Here is a 20922-nt window from a genome sequence, read left to right as displayed (position 1 = left end):
TCAAAACACAGTATTCTCTCTCTCTTTTTCTCTGTCTCTGTTTCTATGCCTCTCTGTCTGTTTCTCTCAGATCCATTTAAAAATTCCTATGGAAAAGTCTTTGGGGTCATGCTTGGCTTAGGCTAAAGTCCCAGATGTGCCACTTATTACTTAAGTAAACTTAGGTAATAAAAAGTTTCCAAATTGTATCTTTCAGAGTGCGTTCCAAAAATGGCCATACCATCTCCCGCTCTCTAAGTGCTTCCACAATACCAGCTTGTTGCTCCCTATTAAGACATGGAGATTAATTCCTCTGCCACTGAAACCTGACCTGACCCAATGGCTCAATTTTACCCAAGAAAATGTGGTGGAAGTGATGCAGCTCTGCTTGGTTGTCCTGAGATGGTAGCTGTGAAGAAATCTAGCTGTCATGTAAGAAATCCAAGTACCCTGAAACTGCCATGGTGGAGAGACCATGTTTAGGCACTCTGGTTGACAGTCCTAACTGAACTCAGTCTTCCATCCACCCCCAGAAAAGCAAGTGGAGTTGTATTGCACTCTCCAAACAAACCTATCCATCATCATTGAAGCACCAATAAGTGACCTCAGTCAACAGTGCAAGGATCCAAAAATCACCCAGCCTAGTTCTGTCCAAATTCTTGCTCCAGAGAACCAATGAGATATAATAAAATAGTTTTATTTTATGCTACTAAGTTTTGGGGGTAATATATTGTACAGAATTTGTAATTGGAACACTATTACTATTGCTATTGTATGTTACTTATTGCAATATACCTAGAAATTAAATTTTCTAGGATGGAAAAACTTTAAAGTTAGTTAAAGTTTAGTTAATTCCTTTGAGGGATATTACTCATTCATTGGAAGAATAGCAGACTAACTCTAATACCTAGACAACAATACTTCACATCTTTTATCACATAGACATTCCTGTGAAATAAATATTGTATATGTCTTATGTGGAGAATGTTTCACAGTTTCACTGGCTCAGTAAAATATTTCAAAATATTTGTCCAGTTCTTAACATATATATCTCTGGGTGAGAGTTTCTTATACAGAGACAAAAATTGCGATGTTTGTTTATATTTCCTTAAAAATCTTTTCTCTTTGACAACTTAAAGTCATCCATTCGTCTCTAATGAGAGGAAGCACTACTGTCTTTCCTCACTATTCTGAGCCACACAGTTTCTAGAATAAAATGGGGAAACAAAAGGCCAATCTTAAAACATATTCCCTAGTTAGAGATGTCAGTAATTGTTTCCTGTGCTCTGCAGGTTCCCCTGCAATCCCTGTGGGGCAAGATCACAGTAGAGGCTCCCACAAAGTGACGCACAATACTAGGGGGAGGCTGGGTGTCCCCCCTGGGCTCTCTTCTCCCACTGGAGGAATTGGAGGCTCAGGGGAGACCCCTCCGCTAGGTGCTGAGCTGGCTGGGGGACAGGTAATGTGGTCAATGTGGAGCCAATTCTCTTACCCTTCTGCCTTCAGAGTGTAGTCTGTCTTGGTCTCCGTGGTGCAGGGAGGTGCTTCCACCTCACCGCTGAGGGTTCTAGGACTCTTTCAGTGGTATCTTTTTCTTGAATAGTGGTTAGTCGTTCTTTTTGGAACGACTGTGTTTTATGGAAACACAAAAGACTCCGAATAGCCAAAGCAATCTTGAGAAAGAAAAACAGAGCTGGAGGAATCAGGCTCCCGGACTTCAGACTATACCACAAAGCTACAGTAATCAAGACAGTATGGTACTGGCACAGAAAGAGAAATATAGATCAATGGAACAGGATAGAAAGCCCAGAGGTAAACCCACGCACATATGGTCACCTTATCTTTGATAAAGGAGGCAGGAATATACAGTGGAGAAAGGACAGCCTCTTCAATAAGTGGTGCTGGGAAAACTGGACAGCTACATGTAAAAGAATGAAATTAGAACACTCCCTAACACCATACAGAAAAATAAACTCAAAATGGATTAAAGTCGTAAATGTAAGGCCAGATACCATCAAGCTCTTATAGGAAAACATAGGCAGAGCATTCTATGACATAAATCACAGCAAGATCTTTTTTGACTCACCTCCTAGAAAAATGGAAATAAAATAAAAAATAAACAAATGAAACTTAAAAGCTTCTGCACGGCAAAGGAAACCATAAACAAGATGAAAAGACAACCCTCAGAATGGGAGAAAATATTTGCAAATGAAGCAACTGACAAAGGGTTTTAAATTTTTACATTTTAATCTTCAAAGTTTACTAGAAGCTCATGCAGCTCAATATCAAAAAAACAAACAACCCAATCCAAAGATGGACAGAAGACCTAAATAGACATTTCTCCAAAGAAGATATACAGATTACCAACAAACCCATGAAAGGATGCTCAACATCATTAATCATTTGAGAAATGCAAATCAAAACTACAATGAGGTATCACCTCACACCAGTCAGAATGGCCATCATCAAAAATCTACAAACAGTAAATGCTGGAGAGGGTGTGGAGAAAAAGGAACCCTCTTGCACTGTTGATGGGAATGAAATGGATGCAGCCACTATGGAGAACAGTATGGAGGTTCCGTAAAAAACTAAAAATAGAACTACCATATGACCCAGCAATCCCGCTACTGGGCATATACCCTGAGAAAACCATAATTCGAAAAGAGTCATGTACCAAAATGTTCATTGCAGCTGTATTTACAATAGCAAGGACATGGAAGCAGCCTAAGTGTCCATCAACAGGTGAATGGATAAAGAAGATGTGGCACATATATGCAATGGAATATTACTCAGCCGTAAAAAGAAACGAAATTGAGTTATTTGTAGTGAGGTGGATGGACCTAGGGTCTGTCACAGAGTGAAGTAAGTCAGAAAGAGAAAAACAATACAGATGCAGACCTACTAGAGAATGGACTTGAGGATATGGGGAGGGGGAACGTTAAGCTGGGACAAAGTGAGAGAGTGGCATGGACATATATACACTACCAAATGTAAAATAGATAGCTAGTGGGAAGCAGCCGCATAAGACGGAGATCAGCTCGGTGCTTTGTGACCATGGTGGGATAGGGACGGTGGGAGGGAGATGCAAGAGGGAAGAGATATGGGGACATATGTATATGTATAACTGATTCACTTTGTTATAAAGCAGAAACTAATACACCATTGTAAAGCAATTATACTCCAATGAAGATGTTAAAAAAATCAGTGTAACTGTTAGAGAAAGTGTAAAATACAAATGAAAAGAAAATGATAAAATTCTGATCTATTCTCTTGCAATTTTACTGAATTCTTTACATCAATATATATTTTAGGTAACTCAAATATTCCTGGGAGGATGCTCTAGATTGGGAATTAAGGCAAATCTTTTTTATTTTTTATTTTTCTCACAAGGAAAGATTTTTATTTGAGAACATCGGATACTTTTGAAAATGTTCCTGCTAAATCCAAAAACACCTGACAGCCCAGCTCCAACACCCACAAACCCACCAACAGCCTCGTTCTGCAGTCGAGATGGGTGTGTCCACGACCGGCTCCCCTCCCACTGGCGCTCGCCTCCATCCGGGGGCACAATTGAAGTAGCCGCTCAGCTACTCCGGCCCCACACCAACTTCACAGGAGGGGAGAACGGGATCCCGCCTCCCAGCCCAGGGCCCCGGCGGGGGATGCTCACAGGACCACAGGTGAGCTGACGTCACACACAAACACTTTGACCAAAGTCAGCGAGTGCCCGAGGAGTCCCCCTGGCTTCAGTGACCGCACAGCCAGGCTGGGACGGGCTGGCATCCACTGTGTGATCATCTCACCACCCCAGGACAGAACGGTGCCTCTGAAAGACGCACCGCAGGAATCCTTAACCGCGATCGCATTTCTCACACTTTAAACGGAACAGAATCTCTCTCCCCAGGAACATCAATTTGGACCTTCCTGGCTCGACAGGCTGTCGGGCGAAGGACCGCACACCTGTAAGGCAAATCTTAATCTCAAAATTTTAACATCACTATTCATTCATTTTGGTCACGGTTTTTACTGACATATACAGGAATTATATTTCTGCTGCTCCAGGGTACTATTTAGTCCCTCCCCCAAAATCTACCCTCACTTTTGCCCCTTCTTCAAATTAGAAGTTATGACAGAGCTTCTGCACCAACGTTACACTGTTGTTGTTGTTGTTTTCCTAAAAGGGGGTTATAAATTAATCACTAACAATTTCCTTCCATTTTGTTTCATCCATAAAATGTCTACCAAATATTTGTTGAAATTGAAAGTAGTTGGAGGACAATTTTCCCACGTTTCATGAATGATGCATACATTTCCTCATTTTTTTTTTCTCTAGAAATTTTGATTTAGTTTTGCTAGGGATTAGAAATCTCTCAATTAGAAATGTTTAGTAACTCCTCATTAAGGAGTTTTAAATGAAGGTTATGACACTCAATAATGTTTTTCCATGAAACAATTTCATATTTGTGATTTTTCATTAAGCTAAATTAAAGAATTCCAGTTTTTCATACAATAATATTAAAAGTTGTTATGGGTCATAAAAACTTTAAGAAAGCATACATAAAGCGTATATAAACAATGTTCTTACACAAATAACTGTGATTAAAAACAATATCCCCATTATGACTACATAGCTATCTCAGTTCTATTAGCCAGGTAAAATGTTATCGTCTAGTGCTGCTTTGGAAGGACTAGTGGGCAGACTCTTTCTTTTTCAGAACTTCAAAATAAATAGCACAAAGAATATATACTGAGTAATTTAAAGAAGAAAAGATTTGCTTAAGTAAACAGCATGAAGGCTCAGTATGAGAACCTAGTGAATAGCAGCTTGTCAGCATTTGAAAGCAGTGTTTAGTGTTGATTGGGTTATTTATAGATTCTAAAGTCCATTTACATGCTATGAAAAGTACAGGTGTGGAGAGGAAGAATTCCTAAGGTGCCTTTAAGGACCAAGCAAAAGAAAATTACAAGCTTGTGATTCACCCATGTGGATGTAATTTGTGATGGGAAGGATGAGCTATACATGAGAAAATAAACAGAAGCATCAACATCGTGTTGAGAAATGATCCTGCAGACAGTGTGCCAGAAGAATAGGAGGCTAAGTAGTGGCAGAGTTTCTGCTCTTCCAAAGTCTGTAGGATCAGCGAAGTCGAAAGTGAGAACACATCAAGGGAGAGCACAGCCAAGTCACAGAGTTCTTCGCTGCGGCTTTTTATGGTCAAGGTTATTATTTTTTTAAAACTAAAGAATCCCTCTTCAAAAGACATTCTTCTTCTTTCTTTCTTTTTATTTTTCTTTGACTTGGGAATAAGAGACTAAAGAAAATCAGGGTTCAGGAATTGCTCTCTCACTGTAAGCCTTAGCACCTGGTTTGGAGCAAAGTACACTAACATTTACTGACTTCAGAGTCAACATTCATTTAAAATGTCAAGAACTGAAGGGACAAAAGTAAATCCAGCTGGATAAAGTGGAAATAAACTGGCCTCTTAATGAATTATATAAAGGATCCAAAATCAGATTAGAAATATGAGTTAAAAACTCACTGAGAAATAATCAATACTAGAATGATTTGTTTCTCTTGTGTGCTTGTGTTGGAATGACTAAGGCAGCCAAACTTTGGGTATAAAATCAGAAATTTATCTCTTTACCAGTTCTGTAATTCACTAAGGTGAAAGACTCCTCAAAGAATCCATTAGATATGGTCTAACTTAGTGACTTCTTTTTTGACAGGTTTTCCTCTAAATTTAAGCTAGAAAGATGAATGTTCCCTCTTTTAGATATTATAAGGCAATAGATTTTATAATATTTCTTTCTGGTATTTGACTGAGTATCATTTGCGACATTTTTGCTTAATGATATAGTTAAGGTTTAAAATATTTTTAGAGAAAGATTTGCAACATGACAATTTCCTAATGTGACTGGTTAATTTTATGTATCAACTTAACTGAGCTTGTAAAATATTATTTCTGAGTGTGTCTGTGACGGTGTTTCTGGAAAAGATTTTCATTGGCATCCGTGACTGATCTTAAAGCCGAATCCGGACTCTGTACCCCGACACTGAATTAAACCTCGGAGACAGAGTTTTGGGTGAAGTAGAAAAGAATAGCTTTATTGCTTTGCCTGGCAAACGGGGACAGTGGGCTAATGCCCTCAGAACTGTGTGTCCAGACCTGGAGTGGGTAGTGGGGAGTTTTACAGCCATTGTTCTTCGAAGAGGGTGTGATCAGCTCATGGACCTTCTTCTGATTGGTTGGTGGTGAGGTAAGAAGGAGTCAGCAACATCAACCTTCTGGTTCCTACCGGTCTGGGGTCTACTTGGTTGTGGGCAGCATACTTCTCCCACCTAGTGGGGTTTTCAGTATTTGAAAAACAGCTCAAAGATATTGTAATGTGTATCCCTTGAGGGGGAACCAGGACCCTGCCTCAAGGCTGCAGTATTGTTTCCTGACTGCTCCTCCCTTGTCTCTGCATCCCGTCCCTTCCTTAATTAGCATCTGTTTGAACCTGCCCCTTGGAACTCAGGGAAGGTGAAGGAGGCTGAATGAAGCCTATTTTCTGTAATCAAGAACTAGGGGACACAGAAAGGCTTTTGTGCCCAGGAGGCTCACAGGGTCCTGCTCAGTATCAATATGGGTGGGCATCATGCAATCTACCGAGGGCTCAAATTGAACAAAAAGACAGGAGGGGTTAATTCTCTCTGTTCCTGAGCTGGGGCATTCATCCTCTCCCACCCTTGAAGGGCCATTGGACTTGGAGACTGACACTTGCAGCCCTCCTGGTTAACCAGCTTGCAGATAGCATTTGTGGCATATCTCGGCCTCCAGAATTGTATGAGTCAATCCCCGTAATAAATCTCCTCTGATATATATCTATATATACACCGTTGGTCTGTTTCTCTGGAGAACCCTGACTAAAACACCTCACTTTTTGTAACTCCTTCTCACTCGTCTTTGGAACCATGGATACTAATGGACACAATAACTGTTAATGTGAACTTCTGGGTTTTTAGATGAGAGAAAAACCTTTCTTTAGAAATACTTTTTAACTCACCAGTAAGTGTAGGGAGTATAAAACCAAGTTTTATGTGACTACTGTGATAAAACTAGTTTATATACCAAACCAGGAGACAGAGAAAATGGAAGACAGCGGAAAGAGGAGGAAGAATATCTAAAGTGGCATCTGCTGGAGAGAAAGCAAATACTTCAGTTTCTAAGAATCCCAAATTCAGGAAAGAGGAAAGACCGTATTATTATATGGTGGCTACTTTACTTCTCTGATTTTAGTATTTCTTGGAAGATTGTCTAAAAATTAAGTGGAAAGTAGATAGATCTAAAAGTTGTAGTCCTTTGGCCATCATATTTTGGGAATATATTTATAGTAGAATAGAATACAAACTTAAAAAATTGAATTGTTCAATTTTGCAAATCAATAAGGACGAGAATGCTAAGTAAGGGATTGTTGGTGAGTATATTTTATTGATAAATTCAAAGAAAATCCTTATTTAAATTTCTTCTCATAGCGTTCATGATCTTGGCTTTGCCAGTGATAAATACAAATAATTATTATTTCAGTGCTCTTGGCCATGTATATAACCAAACCTAAAAAATGACATAGAAAATCATACTTACTGTCAAGATTGCTAAGAATGAATTGGTTCAAAAGCAGATAACTTTGTTTGAGCTATAGGGCAACAAACAACTTAGGTAAGAAATAAATAACCTGTACAGGTATTTTAAGAGATGTAAAATTTTGGGTAAATTCAAGAATACTATAATATAAACCCTTACAATTCATCAGTTTTTTTGGTCACACTAATTTATTTTTTAAAGTAAAATATACTAGCAAGCTTGATGACATGTATCCCTTCAGAATAAATTTTCATTCCCCACTTTTTTCTGAAATCGTGACTGAGGTTTTCACCAAAAGAATCTCTGTAAAATGCTTCTTAATTTGCAGCATATTATTATTTTAAAAATGCAACAGAATGTTTGGTTGCTACATGTCCAAAATAAAACCTTTTAAATCATTTTCATTTATTAAAATGACATTCTAGGAAGAGGGTATAGGCATACATTTCCCTATCTCTTCCATTTTGTACAATTAAAACCTTTGCATATTTTATATAAAATAAGCATGAGAATACTCTGAAGCACTGGTCCCCAAGCTTTTTGGCACCAGGGTCTGGTTTCATGGAAGACATTTTTTTCCCCGGATGGGGGGAGTGGTGATGGTTCAGCGGTAATGCGAGCGATGGGGAGGGATGGGGAATGGCAGTTGAAGCTGATAAATGGAATATTTCCTGCCCTATCAATAAACAAAGGATGTCACAGTCACCAATGACTGCAGCCCTCCAACGAGAGCTCGTGAGCCCTGAGGAAACGCAGGGCTGAAAAGAATACCTGCCATCTAGCAGCCATCAGACTGAAGCCACTCCCTGTGGTGAGCGCTGAGGACACTCAGGATGTGAAAATACAGGCCCCAGATAGCTGAGGTGCATATCAAAGGATTGATTTCAGGGAGCCCAGACTCTAACATCTTCCCATACACAGAAAAGCACTACATTCCTTAACGTGAGATATCTGGTTCTCTTGATTTAACAATAATCTTTTGACGTTCCCAGTTACCTGTTGCAAAACTCCTATCTATCCTGGCTGCCTCCTGCCTTCAGAGTTATCTGAAACGCTGCCTCCCGGGCTGCAGTCCTCATTTTGCCCCAAATAAAACTTAACTTGCAACTCTCATATCGCGCGTATATTTTTTTTAAGTCAATAAAGTTTTGCTCGCTTGCCCCCTGCTGACCTCCTGCCGTGTGGCCCAGTTCCTGACAGGCCACGGACCGGTATTGGTCCACGGCCTGGGGGTTGGGGACCCCTGCTCTGAAGGACAGAGAGAAGAAGGTAGACCCGCCAGACGCGCTCAAAATTACTGCAGATAAATAAAAATGGAATTCTAGAAAATGTTCAGGTAACTCAAAAGAAAGCAAGAAAAACGATAACAGAGAAATGAAGAAAGGGGAAAGAAAAAGAAAACAAAATGGCAGATGTGAGCCTTGACACATCAATACTTATATTGAATTAAGAGGTCAGTATAAACCAATAAAAGACAGAGATGTCAGAGTGAACTAAAAACCATGACCCATGTACATGCTGACTAAAAGAAAGTAACTTTAACAGTATAGGCAGGTTGAAAGCAAAAGGATGGAAAAAAGATATATCTTGCAAATTTTAATCAAAAGAGAGAAGGAATGACTATATTAATATCCCATAAATTAGACTTCAGAGGAAAGAAAATTATGAGACAGAGAAAGATATTATATATGGTAAAAGAGTCAGTCCACCAAAAATATGTGGCAGTCCTAAATATGCATGTACCAAACAATAAACTGCAGAAAACAATGGAACTGAAAGGAGAGATAGACCAATGCATAAGTACAGGTGGGGACTGAAATACCCCTCTCTCAGTAACTGATAGAACAATTCGACAGAAAATCTGTAGGGATACAGAGGAACTCAACAATATCATTGAACCACCAGGGTTTAACTGATGTCTTATAAAATACACCATTCAACAGTGGAATATAATTTTTTCCAGATGCCCATGAATATAAGCAAAAATTTCTTAGTTAAATATTAGTAAATAGATTTAAATAATGTATAAAAAGAATTATACATTAAGACCAAGCAGAGTTTATCCCAGGATGCGAAGCTGGCTCAATATTAGAAAATCAATCAGTATAATCCACCATGTTAACAGGCTAAATAACAGAAGTCAGATAGTCATATCCATCAGTATAAAAAGAGCATCAGACAAAATTCTACACATTTTCTTGATAAAAATTCTCAGAAAAATAGGAATAGCAGAGAACTTCCTTAACTTGATAAAGAACATCTATGACTTCTTATAGACAGCACGGTGTTTAATGGGAAATATTGAGTGCTTTCCCCCTAAATATCCGGAGCAAGGCAAGGATATCTGTTCTTACTACTCTGAGTCAACATACATCTCATGTTTTTTTGTTTTGTTTTGTTTTATTGCGGTACGCGGCCTCTCACTGTCGTGGCCTCTCCTGTTGCGGAGCACAGGCTCTGGACGCGCAGGCTCAGCGGCCATGGCTCACGGGCCCAGCCGCTCCGCGGCATGTGGGATCTTCCCGGACCGGGTCACGGAACCCGTGTCCCCTGCATCAACAGGCGGACTCTCAACCACTGCGCCACCAGGGAAGCCCGACATAGATCTCATGTTTAGGCAAAGAGTTCTTTGACTCGACACCAAAAACATAGCTATAAAAAACCCTATGTCCTTTACTGTGTGAATAACTATACAATAACAAACTGTGGTACTTTCATACTATGGAGTTCTACTTAGCAGCGAAAGGACTACTGTTTAACCCAATAACCTGGATAAATTTCCGGAGAATTATGCTGAATTAAAAAAAAAAACCAATTCCAAAGGATTATGTACTGTATGATTCCATTGATACAACGTTCTTGAAATCACAAAATTATGGAAGTGAAGAACAGATTTGTGGCTACCATGGAATGAGGGGATGGAGACAGGAAGCAAATGGACATAAAAGGGTAACATGAGGGATCTTTGTGGTGATTGAAATGTTCTGTATCTTGACCGTATCGATGTCAATACCCTGGTTGTGATGTTGTATTACAGTTTTGCCAGGTCTCTGAGGGATACTGGGAAAATGGTACATGGGGTTGTTCTGTACTATTTTCCTACCATTGTATGTAAATCTACAATTATTTTAAATTTAATGCAAAAAATGACATCCTACCTGCTCTGTCAAATTGATCTGTGTCCTAAAGTTTTTCATATTATTATTATTATTTTATTCTACTTTTGCTAGAAAGACATGCATTGAGAAGCATAAATAAGCTTTGTTTTTCACGAAGTTTTTTTCTTATGGCAAAATTTTGAAAAACTGCTAAATACATTTTATAATACTAGAACCCCAAACTATATAATTGTGAAATATGTAGAATTGAAGTGATAAGATATTTGACATTTTTCTTCAAAATTTTCAACTAAAAATGCAAAGAATGAAATTGTGGTAAAATCTTGAGAATTATCAAATCAGCCTTATGAGTGTATAGTTCATTATACAATTCTTTCTGCTTTGAGCACTTATGAGAATTTTCACACAAAAAATGGTAAATAGTAAAATGTGGAGGATTTAGCTCACTTCAAATTCCTGGGAATTGTGTAAGTTATGCATCTATGTATGTTATGATGCTGAATGTCAAAGTCATTTTTGTGCTACACATCTCAAAACATGTTTGGATGTTGTATGGGTATGACGGTCATAACAATGGTTGTTTATATTTTTGGAATTTAATGGATAAGGAGAGAAATGAAGAGCTCGAGATATATGCTTCTCTCTTTTACGTGTTCAGTTCCTTAAAATTTAAGAGTTTATAAATAAAAGTTTAAGTAGGTATATATTAAAACTCATGATGTTATAATTACTATTATGTTTTGATAGTATATTAATAACGTTAAATTCATGTCTTAACTACTGGTATTGCCATGTAAGCAGCAAAGGATGTTTTAGAAATAGCACTGCCTGTTGTTTCCACTTCTAAATATTCATTTCATTCCTGCGTTCCCCTGATTTCCTGCTGATATACACAGCTGCCAGCCAAGGATTTTCAATGCCATACGAACGTTGAAATATGTTAAACTATTCAATCTGTTCTTTAATTTAATTATATGAAATTCTAACTACAATAGAACGATGAGTTTAATTTTCTCCCTTCTGGCGTCTAAAAGAGACTCTTGTCTTGGGACTTTGCAAACAGAGAACTCACTGGCATTCTGCTTTGTGATTACTATGTACTTTGGGGACAAGCTGGCCTATTTGTGAAAGTGCATGTTTGATCAGCTGACTAGAATAAGATTTCTTATTAGTAGCAATTACGTGTTATCTGGAATTTGAGCTCTGGGTAACTATTCCAGCTCGTTGACCTTGCTTCCAAGCATTTCTTCCTGCACCTCATCTCAACACTTCAATAATCACATCACACCCAGAATTATAGTTTTAACCATCCCACTCTCAGACCACTAATCTTTGGCTTTCTAACTCATGGAGTAAGTCACCTTAACCTTACATTTAAACAATTTATCATCCATCAGGATCATCAATCTATTTATTCTCTTACTTTTCATTGTCTTTCACCCCTTCAGACAGAGGGTTTCTTTGCTGTCTAGGCAGTTCAGATTTCATGAACCATCACTAAACTTATCTCATTTCCCTCTCTCCAACCTGTCTGAATCACTTTGAAGGTCCTACATTAATTGAACGGAGCTCTTTTTATAGCTGCTGCTCTAACGCTGTACTCAATGTGGTTGAAGAAAATATACCCACACTGAATGGACTCAAATTGAATTACGATCACAAATCTTAGCTCTTAACCTTCTGTAGCAATTTGAAACTTCCCCAACTTACTCCCCAACTTGACAGAACATTATTTTATAAATTCTCTCTACTCAAATCTCCGACATTCCTTTCTCCTTCCTCTACTCTCAAGTTACAACCTTTCCCAATCAACAAAATTCAGAAATATTTTTTGATGCTAGGCACTGTCCTAAACTCCTAGAACACATAGGTGAACAAACGAGGCACATTCCTTCTTCATAGATCTTATGTCTAAGAAATATAACAAACAATAAGCATGTTAAGTTTTACACTAACGTAAAGGTATTGTCAGAGAGGGGGAAATTTCCCCCTCTACCCATCTTGACTTCTTGTGGCTGGACTAGTAATAAAATGGACACAAGACAGATTAACAGGAGAAAAGGAAACAAATTTTAATTCATGCACGTGGAGGTCTCATAGAAATGGGACCTAAGAAGTGGTCAAAGCAGGCAGCTTTTATATTTTTTAGACAAAGAAGCAATATGTGAGGAATTGACAGTACAAAAAAACTTAGGTTTTAGGTGCTCAATTAGTGAAGAATCTAACCATAGCTCGGGTTTGAGTTAGTAAATTAACCAAGTAACAAGGTTTGTTTATATAGACATCTCAGCCAAATTCCCTATCTCTGGAGATAACTGTGTCCTTCTATCTCCAGATTCAGGGAGTGTACTTTTTACAGGAGACATTGCTTTCAGGGAGCCAGAGAGGAGGGTCAGAGCATCCCTCTTGCACTGGCCATGTCTTAAGTAACTTTAACTCAGAATAATCAGTATGCCATTTGAGTATATAGGGGGTGGCCTGCCCTGAACCCCAACAGTATTTACCTAGTCCCATGGTTTTAAATAGTAACTAATGGCACCTAAATTTATATATGCAATTCAAATTTCTCCCTTAAGCTCCAAATTCATATATATATATGAATATATACATATGAAGTTATATATATATATATAACTTCATTCTCAACATTACCGCTTTGATATCCAAAAGATGTCTTAAATTTAACTTCTTCAAAGCAGATATTTTGCTAATAAGATACTCGTAGCACAGTCAATATCGCATAACTGTGCATATATTTAGAAAAAACAAATGTGACGGGACTTTGCTGGCAGTCCAGTGGTTAAGACTCTGTGTTCCCAGTACAGGGGGGTTCAATCCCTGGTCGGGGAACTATCAATAAGATCCCACATGCTGCACAAGCAGCAAAAAAAGAAAAAAAGAGAAAAAATGGCTAATCATCAATAAACAAGTATGAATTGAGAGCCTTTGGTGTTGGTGCCTCATACAAGCCTCCTCAGAGCCTCCTGACTTTGTGTATATGCAAGAGCCTCAGATTCATAGCTCACTCCAGCCGTCACCATGATGGATTCACTGTCTGTAGGCTCAGAGCCTCTTCACTTTGTGTATATGCAAGAACCTCAGATTCATAGCTCACTCCAGCCGTCACCATGATGGATTCACTGTCTGTAGGCTCAGAGCCTCTTCACTTTGTGTATATGCAAGAACCTCAGATTCATAGCTCACTCCAGCCGTCACCATGATGGATTCACTGTCTGTAGGCTTATGAGATGCTGCCACTCCCAGAGCCCTTGGCTACTCCCATTTATTCTGACTTGGATGATCTGGCCACATTACAGGGTGCAGGATCTGGGTTCCTGAGGAACTTGTGAAAGACCGGAGGATGCAAACTCAGAAGCACAGGGTAATTATTTCCTTTGGGGCCAACTTTGATAAATGACAAAAAGGGGTTCAAAGGGGACCAAGTAGATAAATTACTTATCCTTTCTCCTTATAATGGTTTGTTTCCAGGCAGTCCTTTTGGAGATGCCCCACGTAACTGAGCTCTTAGCTAAGAGTTAAGAGCAGGTGCCCCTGCTGGTTGAAGAGCTGTGTCTACAGCTCATTGTGAATCAGTAACCAGCACAGGACCACATCGCCTTGCATTGCGTCCTATCCTTCCAAGCCCCATGTCTTTTGTTCCTCCCTCTATTCCTTGGAGTTGCACTCCTTAATAAAAAAAAAAAAAACACATTTTTGAGATATTAAATGCTGTGTTTACTTCATTAGCAAAAATATCACATAGTTAAAATTTGGAACTCAATAGTGTGTTAAAGATTAAACAACTCGTTTTACAAATGAGCAAACTGAGGCCCACAGAAACTGCATGATTTACTCAGAGAGTTCAGTTTCTGAAAACTGAGGGCTTTATTTCTTGTTTCTGTAGGAAAAAATAATTTCACTAGAGCATGAACTTGTAAGACTCTTGAGATACATAAACAGTTTGGATAGTATAACTTCGCTATTCTACACAAGACTGTCAGAAAGTATCTTTGACCATGGTAAAGCCAGTCCATCATCAGGCAAAAACATGATCATTATATGTTTAGATTTGGTGCATTGAGACCCAGATCTTGATTCAAATCAGTTAGTTATTTCAAACCAAAAGCAAATTTTTCAGTACTTGTTCAGGTAACCATGTGTATATAGATGTTAATTCATCTTTTGATATAAAAGATTGCTTTTGAAAATGTTGAATGCACTGCTATTTCTTTTCTCCTAATCTGAAATTGTTGAAGGAAAAAGAATAAACACCAGAGGCTTCCTTATGGGCACAATTATGTATAACTTAATATCTGGGTTTTTCAAGGTCTTTTTAAAAATATGTGTGGGTAACCAGCATTCTTATCATCTAAATTATTCAGCTTTACTTAAACTACATATATTTAAGTCAAATGGACAACAAAAGCCTATGTCAACATATAGACATTTATCTACTAGTTGCCATACTCTATAGAAGGAATAAAGTGCAATCAATAGCATTGATTTCTAAATAAATGGGCTTAAAAGGGCTGAGGCATGTAGAGCTCTTATCACAAATACAACTATGTTAGGGAGTTGCTTATCTAGACCCACTGAGTGTACCTCTACTACGTATTCCTTCTCCCTATTACCTCAAATCTCTGCTAAGCCAAATGCATAGAGATGAAAATGTCTTCTAGCCAAAATGGTATCAGGGAGTGATTTTAACCAGGGGCACCACTTTGAGAGTACTGACCTTGACAAACTAGGCTAAAGATTTTAAATTTGAAGATGCTTTTAGAGAAAAGTTGAGATGCTTAAAATCAAAGAAAGGTGGTTAATACCAGTGTTATACCAAAGTTGTCCAAAGATGGAATGGACAGCTTTATAAATCTGAGAGCTCTCTTTACTAGAAGTAAGTTGGATAATTAATTGATAATGATGTGGTGGAGGAGAGTTAAACATTGATCAATGGATTAGACCGATATTTTCTTCCAGTCTTGATTTTTAATTTCACCTAGAGATGCATTCTTTTACCTGGAGATGTATCATTATATGTTCAGTCCTCATAATCAGCAGATATTATAGTAACCAACAGTAAGGACATCTAAGTGTTTATAGTGCATTTTACCTACATTTCTTTTCACAGTGACTTATGGTCCGTTAATTATTCTTATTAATGTTTAGCACCAAAGTTTTTAAACATCTATAATTTTAAACAAAATTTGAATTCCAAAATTAAAATGCTGGAGTAAAGGCATCTCTAAATCATTTTCTTTATTTCCTTTTAGTTATTTTTCTTTTAAACATATTTATTTTATATTCTGAATTTGAGGCTTTTATTATCTGAAGTTCTTAAGAGTCCAAATTTGCTGTTGGTTGATTCTCCTAACTATGGCTCATGGAGTTTTGTTCGAGGATTTTTTTTTAATCAATTTATTTTATTTATTTAGTTTTGGCTGTGTTGGGTCTTCTTTGCTGTGCACAGGCTTTCTCTAGTTGTGGAGAGCAGGGGCTACTCCTCATTGTGGTGCGCAGGCTTCTCATTGCAGTGGCTTCTCTTGTCGTGGAGCAGGGGCTCTAGACGCACAGCCTTCAGTCGTTGTGGTGCACAGGCTCAGTAGTTGTGGCTCATGGGCTCTAGAGCACATCAGTAGTTGTGGTGCATGGGCTTAGCTGCTCCACGGCATGTGGGTTCTTCCCAGACCAGGGCTCGAACCTGTGTCCCCTGCATTGGCAGGGGGATTCTCAACCACTACGCCACCAGGGAAGCCCAAGAAGAATCTTTTCATCAAACATTACCAAGACAACTGGATTTCCACATGCAAAAGAATGAAGTCCATCTCCTCCCTCACATCCTACAAGAAAATTTAACTCAAAATGAATTATAGGGGCTTCCCTGGTGGCGCAGTGGTTGAGAGTCCGCCTGCCAAGGCAGGGGACGTGGGTTCATGCCCCGGTCTGGGAGGATCCCACATGCTGCAGAGCGGCTGGGCCCGTGAGCCATGGCCACTGAGCCTGCACGTCCGGAGCCTGTGCTCTGCAGCAGGAGAGGCCACAGCAGTGAGAGGCCCGCATACTGCAAAAAAAAAAAGAAAGAAAGAAAGAAAGAAAGAATTATAGATTAAAAGTAATGTATAAAACTATAAAACTTATAAAAGAAAATATAGGAGAAAATCTTTGTGACCTTGGGTTAGAAAAAGCCTTCCTAGAGATGACATCAGAAAAATAAGCAACAAAGAAAATTAGATAAATTGGACTTTATTAAAAGTAAAAGCTTTTGTGCTTCAAATAATACCATCAAGAAAATAAAAGGACAACATACAGAATGGGAGAAAATATTTGCAAATCATCTGTCTAATTTGTTTCTGGACTTGTATCTGAAATATATAAAGAAATCCTATAACTCCATAATAAAGCAAATCACTCAACTAAAAAATGGGTGAAGGATCTGAATACACATCTCTCCAAAGAAGATATACAGCTGACCAATAAAAACATGAAAAGATGCTTAATGTTATTAATCATTAAGCAAACGCAGATCAAAATAATGAGATACTACTTGGTAAAGACTAGGATGGTTATAAACGAAAAGAGAGCCAATAACAAGTGTTGACAAGGATGTGGATAAATTGGAATTCTGATACATTGCTGGTGGAAATACGAAATAGTGTAGCCACTTTGGAAAACAGTATGGCATTGCCTTAAAAGGTTAAATATAGAGTTATGATAGAGCACAGCAATTCCACTCCTAGATAATACACCCAAGAGAATGGAAACAAAACACAAAAAATTTTACAGGAATGTTTACAGCAGCATTTTGCATAATAGCCAAAATACAAATACAACCCAAGTGTTCATCAGTTGATGCACAGATCAACACAATGTGGAGCAGCCATACAATGTTATTCAACAATAAAAATGAATGAAGTACTGTTATATGTAGGAACATTGATGAGCCTTGAAAATACTATGCTAAATGAAAGAAGCCAGTCATAAAAGACTAGGTATTGTGCAGTCTCATTTATGTGAGATGTTCAAATAGGCAAATATAAAGAGAGGTAGCAGGTTAATCATTGTCTGGGGCTAGGGGTATTGAGGACAAATGGGGAATAACTGCTGATGTGTTTCAGGGTTTCTTTTGAGGGTAATTAAAATACTCTACAATTGATGTGAATGTACTAAAACCCAGTAGGTTGTACACCTGAAATGAGTAAATTGTACGGTATGTGAATTATATCACAATAAAGCTGTTAAAATTATTTTGGGAAGCTTATGTTAAATCTTTTATGCTTGTTTTATATAAAATTTAATTAAAAAGATTTTCTTAAGACAAAGGAGAAAATAGTATAAATTTCTAAACTTAAAACTGCCAAGAATTTAAAATGTATGTTACAAACGTAAAATGTGACCAGTACAGTCACTGTGGCGATACCTTCACCCTGCATAACTTAATTTTCAAATATTTATACATTCATTAAAATGCAAGAGAGTTGAATCAATATGTGGAAACACTTTAAACTCTTTAGAGAATTTCTATCTTATAAATCTTCCACAATGTTCAGTCTCAAGTAACTGACTCAGAAAATAATCTTTGAAAAGTGCTTCTGTTATGATAATTTCTAGTAGAAAGTAAATTTCCATTCCATTGAGTTTATGATGTTCATGTAATTAAAATACAACTGATTGCTCTGAGAAACTATTACATTTCTGAGGTTTGAGGAACAATAAGAAATGTAACATTATCAATGCACTCATGGTTTTAAATGAGTACCAAGTGAAAATACATTAATATTTTTAGCTGGAAATGTGTTAATTACTCATTGATGTTGTAGTGTCAAAAAGAAGAATTTGACTCTTAACCAAAAGGAATTCACATTTGAAAGATAATTTCAGCTGAAATCGAAACGTTAAATAGAAATAAGTACACCGTGAAGTCAAATGACAGGCAGTCATTTACAGAGTCACTGCCAGATTCAGGACTTGGTTCCTGGACCTGAATGGCCGAAGGTTTCAGGACTGTCATTGAGTCCGATTCTCTCCAGCTCAGAATGTTTGCCCTCAGACTCAGAGAGAAGGAATGATGGAGGAAAACCATCGGAGGCTTTAGCTCTTCTCTGGGAATCTGGGTGTGTATTCAACATTTAAAGAAATGTTGATGAGCACCGTGTACCAGGCATTGTGCAGGATTCTGGCAGTATAAAGCAGTCATGACTTCTAGGAGCTCTTAGACTATTTCAAAGAGAGAGCAGAGCAGTATCGGGACCAAATCAGGTGGGTCCTTGTAAGCTCCCATTAGGATTTTCTCTGAAGGAAATGAGGAGCCATTGCAGGGTTGTCAGCAGAGAAGTAATATTATCTGTCTTTCACGTGCACGGAGACCGGGCTGCTCAACTGAGAACACACTGTAGAGAAGCAGGGATAGTGCAAGGGGGCTATTACAGTTATCGAAGTGAGAAATGGTGCGGCCTTGGCCAAAGGGTTAGCTAGAGAGGTGGCTTGCAGAGATATGGATTTCTATACCCTGTATCATGATATATCTACAGTCTGATCTATTTAGGTTCCGGATACAAAGAGAGATGGGAAGGCCACTGCCAAGCAGTGAAGAGGGTCGGGGAGTCATTCCATTCCTGCAGCTCAGTTTCAGAATACAGGGGCAGGAAGCCAACCGAGAGACAGCAAGCACAGGTGGCACAGCTGAAGTGTGCTGGGGTGCAAATAACAACTTCCAGACGTCCAGAGCCTCCAAGAAGAGGAGACAGGGTAATGAAGAAAGTGATGGGCCAAGAAATGGTAGGGACTCCTGACATCTAGTTTCCATGGGAACATTTAGTCTTCAGTTCACCAGTCTGGGAAACAAGAGTGCTTTGTGGGTCATAAAGACTAAGAGGGGTTGATGACACATCTTAGGAATAATGCGTAACTACAACCCCCCCCTTCCGCCCCCAGCTCTCTCCCAACACACACAGCGTTCTTTCCAGGAACCACAGGAAACCAGGTCGACAGAGACCACCATTCCAAGGAACTTGCTGGGTCACTGAGGTATAGAATAACAGATCTATTATTTTTCTGCGTGCTAACTGTTCCTTAGGCTATTGTATTTTTAATGAAGAATCTCAAAACCTTACAGTTTGAAATCACATCTGCAGGTACTCAATAGTCCAGGAAATCAGGTTATATTGTCCAGTCATTTATACAGTCAGCACTTCTGAGCATATATAATGTATGCCTGACATTGTGCTGTGGGTAGAGAATGAAAGGAATAATCACAAAACTCAGACCCTGCTCTTGAGGAGTGCAGAGTTAAACTATGAAGACACGTTAAATGGCATATATTCAAAGTGGAAAATAAGTCTCCCAGTCTATGTCTGGGCAAAATTCATCCTTCGTTTGGTATTTGATATATATAAGATTATAGTTTGCAGTAGGAGAGGAGGGTGGCCCAAAAAATCATTTGAAACAAATAATTTTTGAAATAAAGTAATCATGGGAGGGAAATATCAATGCCTAAACGAAGGGATGGTAAATGTTTTCCCCCTGAACTTCGAAAAATACTTCATAAATGAAGGAAGGATTTGGAAAAAGAATCTAAAAAATTAAAAGAGGGAAAAGATTTAGGACAATTAACTTTCTGTTTTAAAGATCACCTAAATTTAGCTTTCTCAGCCACAGATTTTAGGCATCACAGCTAGTATCTTGAACCAAAAGACACAGAGGCCTGAACAACTATGCCCAATTAATTATTCCAGGGACATTTGTCCTGCAAGTACATTGTTCATACCTGCCTCTGGAGAGTGTGGTAGGAAGAAAAATGGCCTCCCAAAGATATACACGTTCTCATCCATGGAACCAGTGAATATGTTATGCTCCATGGCAAGAGCTAATAAACTTGCAGATGGAATTAAGGTTGCTAATCAGCTGACCTTGAAACAAAGTATCCTGAATTATCCAGGTGGGCCTAATGTAATCACAAGTGTCTCTAAAAGAGGGAAGAGGGAAGAAGAAGAATGTGTAAGAATAATGCAATGTGCTGGCCATGAAGGTGAACAGCTTCTAGAAGCTGCTTTACTCCAAGACCCTCCAGAAGGAATGCGGCCCTGCTTACACCTTGATTTTAGCTCAGTGAGAGCCATTTTGGACTTCTCCAGAGCTGTTAGAGAATAAACTTGCATTGTTTTAAGCCGCGAAACTGTGGTAATTTATTACAGCAGTGATAGGAA

The 20922-nt window shown here is 38.5% G+C and overlaps 1 protein-coding gene across 1 annotated transcript in view; it reads right to left on the bottom strand.

Moving 5' to 3' along the window:
* Positions 1-20922, bottom strand: part of UFM1 (ubiquitin fold modifier 1) — a 77358-nt gene that overhangs the window by 13593 nt on the left and 42843 nt on the right. Inside the window, exon 8 of the transcript XR_012327596.1 lies at positions 1472-3939. The gene's annotated coding sequence lies outside the window, so the exon portion shown is untranslated. The remainder of the gene's footprint in view (positions 1-1471; positions 3940-20922) is intronic.

Source organism: Tursiops truncatus, chromosome 18 (assembly GCF_011762595.2).
Source record: "Tursiops truncatus isolate mTurTru1 chromosome 18, mTurTru1.mat.Y, whole genome shotgun sequence".
Taxonomy (NCBI): domain Eukaryota; kingdom Metazoa; phylum Chordata; class Mammalia; order Artiodactyla; family Delphinidae; genus Tursiops; species Tursiops truncatus.
Note: the sequence above shows the minus strand (reverse complement) of the source record. Positions and strands in the feature narration are given on the sequence as shown.